The sequence below is a fragment of the Octopus bimaculoides genome, chromosome 1, assembly GCF_001194135.2.
Source record: "Octopus bimaculoides isolate UCB-OBI-ISO-001 chromosome 1, ASM119413v2, whole genome shotgun sequence".
NCBI lineage: Eukaryota > Metazoa > Mollusca > Cephalopoda > Octopoda > Octopodidae > Octopus > Octopus bimaculoides.
Window position 1 is genome coordinate 19220200 of NC_068981.1, and position 3783 is coordinate 19223982.

Genomic DNA, 3783 nt, shown 5'->3' on the forward strand with positions numbered 1-3783 from the left:
TTTTTACCTTTTAAATTCATAATGCAATTTAATTGTAAAATATGAATGACAGTCGGAATCAAAACGTACATAGGCAACATGAAATTGACTACTACTATGTAAATAGATACTGATTTGTTTTGTTCACACTCTTCATTTTCTTTATATGATATATATGTATGTATATATATATATGTATGTATGTATATGTAGTGTTGGGCCTCATAGAGGCAATGAGGCTAAGTTTCTTTCAAGTGTTGGGCCTCACAGAGGCAAGGTGGATGAGTTCCTTTCGAGCATTCAGCCAAGCTCCTGGGTTGCTTGGAGGCAACGTGGCTGAATTTCTTTTGAGTGTTGGGCCTCACAGAAGCGAGGTGGCTGAGTTCCTTTCAAGCATTGAGCATCATGGAGGCAAAGTGGGCCTCATGCAGGCAATGACCAAGACCTTTGGCATTATGTCATGCTTGAAAAGATAACCCATCAAGCCGAGCAAAATCACAGTCATGCCAGGTACCAGTGTCAAGCAAATGGAACCTGTACTGGTGGCATGTAAATGCACCCATTACACTCTTGAAGTGGTTGGTGTTAAGAAGGCATCCAGCTGTAGAAAACCATGCCAAATCAGGCAGGAACTGGTGCAGCCTTCCAGTGTGACAGCCCTGTTAAACCGTCCAACTCATGCCAGCATGTACAATGGATGTTAAATGATGATGATGATGATGATAATGATGATATATATATATATATATATATTTGTGATGGGCTAATTGTTGTCATTTTATATTTTTAATTTCGCACCTGCATATTGTTTGGTTCTGATTTTGTTGACAATACAGTATAGTAGGGGCAGTTTGGCACCGTCTGTGAGTAAAACAGCACCATAGCGCAATTCACTCAGCCAGAAATTTGGAAAGGACATGCTGCACTGCTTGGCATTCATGCTGGAAGTGCCAATATGAACATTTCAGAATGTTTGGGTGTCAATCTGAGGACAGCGCAATCTGAGGATATGTACCGAGAGTAATAAAAATCAAACATCCAGTCAACATCAAGGTGCTTGGAGTGATCACTAGTGGTGGTAACATTATGCCTCCATTCATCTTCCCGCACAGCTTCAGACTCAACACAGAGGACTACATCAAGTGCCTGCAGGAGGTAGTGCTACCATGGGTGAAGAGGGTGGCTGCTGGAAGACCTTATATCAGGCAACAGTACTCTGCGCCATACCACACAAGCAAGAGAACCCAATCATGGGTATCAGACAATTTCTGTGACCACATCACCCTTAACATCTGGTCACCTAACTCCCCGGAGTGCCATCCCCTTGACTATTATGTGTGGGGCACAGTTGAACAAGAGACCAACAAAACTCCTTGTAACACCAAACATGAACTGAAGGCAAGGATTATGGCAGCATTGAGACCATGCAGAAGAGTTGCAGGAGATTCCAAAGTCGTCTGGAGGCCATGGTTGAAGCTAATGGCGATTTTATTGAATAAATTTACTCTTTAGTATTTCAAAATATTTTTATGTCATTTTGGCAAATATATCTGTCAAAACGAGATGTCAGTGTTAGTTTCACTTTTGCATAATTTAGACGACACTCTATTTACCGTACTCTGTGTGTGTATGTGTGTGTGTGTGTGTGTGTGTGTGTGTGTGTGTGTGTGTGTGTGTGTGTGTGTGTGTGTGTGTGTGTGTGTACAAATATATATACGCACATTCACACACAGATATGATGAGCTTCTTTCAGTTTACATCCCCTCACAAGTCTTTAGTTGCCCTAGGGTTATAATAAAAGACATTTGCCTTGAGGTGTGACACATGACTGGGAAGCAAACTTCTTAAACACACAGCTATATCTATACATATATGTATGAATGTATGTATGCATTTAATGTATGCATGTATGACCATATGTGCATGCGAGTGCATTATTTGAATTGTTGCTTAAGGGCAATGATAGTAATACTTACTTAACCTCCAGGACAGTGCAGGTTTATGCAATATGTTAAGCAACAATTTACACATGTTGATGACTGTAGAGAAAAGATTGGCAAGGTAGGATTAGCAGAAAGCTGGCTTTGTGGTGAAGAAGCTTGCTTTCTAATCATATGATCTCACATTCAGTTCTACTATGCAGAACCTTGAACAAATGTCATTTACTTTAGCCCCAGGCTAACTAGCCAAAACATTGTAATTGATTTGGTAATTTGGTTGGTAGAAGCTGTAAGAAACCTGTCACTTATATATGTGTATATATAAAATATGTGTGTGTGTGTGTGTGTGTGTGTGTGCATGTATGTATGTATATATGTATAAATATGTGTGTGTATGTGTATGCATGTGTACATATATGCATATATATGTGTTTGTACAGGGTAGCAACACTAAACAGTGATGTGTATCATAAATACAAACTTGTTTCCAGTTCAAATTTGCTTCAGGCATATTTGAAACTGTAAGAAAGATTTTTTACTGTATTCTATCATGGAGAAAATTTCATACTGTAGACAAATAAGTGCGTGTAACACCAAATTAGTTCACTGCACTCTCTAACTAGACTGTTGGATGCATGCATTCCAGAATGGTTATCTCCTCTTCAGCAACAGACCCTGGAACGGCGGACTCTGAGAACTGACATGATATTTTGGCTTGGTTTCTTGGTTTCTTGGTTTCCTGATGTCACCCACTTTACAAAGGGTACTGAATGCATTTTCTCATGTCACCAATAATAGAGAGAGACTGTAAGTCCTCAGTAAGACAGAACTAATGGGATCTCTTAACCTTACTTTCCTCTGCTTACCCACCAATCATTCCAGCACATGCATGTTGGTGGGGAAGCTTCCTGTTGTAGCCCCTGGTACAGAACAATTGGGGTACCTTGTAAGCTATTATGTTTAAGAGTACTCTGTAACCAAAGATGTGATAACAGCTATTACACGCTTCAGGGATAATTGAGCATCTAACACCTATAATTATTAATCTATGTCTAGTAAAGGTTCTGGCATAGCTGTCTGGTAAAATGCTAGCTTCCCAACTACATGGTTATGGGTTCATTTCTCACTGTGTGGCACCTTAGGCAAGTGGCTTCTACTATAGCCTCGAGTTGACTAAAGCCATGTGAGTAGATTTTATAGGTGGAAACGGGAAAGAAGCCCGTTGTGTGTGTGTGTGTGTGTGTGTGTGTGTGTGTGTGTGTGTGTGTGTGTGTGTGTGTGTGTGTGTGTGTGTGTGTGTGTGTGTGTGTGTGTGTGTGTGTGTGTATCATTGTGTCTGTGTTTGTCCCTCACCAATACTTGACAACTGGTGTTGGTGTGTTTATGTCCCCATAACTTAGCAGTTCAGCAAAAGTGACTGACAAAATAAGTACTAGGCTTAAAAATATATACTGAGGCTCAGTTCATTAAAAAATTCTTCAAGGCACTGCCCCAGCATCGTCACAGTCTGAAACAAGTAAAAGATAAGTAAAAGTGGTGAACTTGCAGAACTGTTTGCATGGTGGACAAAATGCTTCATGGCGTTTCTGCTGGCTCTACCTTCTATGTTTGAATTCCGCTGGGGTAGACTTTACTTTTTGTCCTTTCAGGGTTAATAAAATAAGTACCAGTTGATCCTTGTAGTTGATATATTTGACTAGATCCCACACTTAAACATTTCAGGCCTTGTGCCTAAACTAGAAACGATTAATTTATGTCTACACATTTAACCCTTTACTCTTCAGATTACCAAATTCATTGCTTATCCATTCATTATCCTCCTCCTCCTGCTCCTCCTCCTGCTCCTCCTCCTGCTCCTCCTCCC

General features: G+C 40.3%; 1 protein-coding gene across 3 annotated transcripts in view; it reads right to left on the reverse strand.

Moving 5' to 3' along the window:
* LOC128247021 (leucine-rich repeat and coiled-coil domain-containing protein 1-like) overlaps positions 1-3783 on the reverse strand; it is a 797355-nt gene that overhangs the window by 708554 nt on the left and 85018 nt on the right. The gene's annotated exons all lie outside the window — the stretch shown is intronic.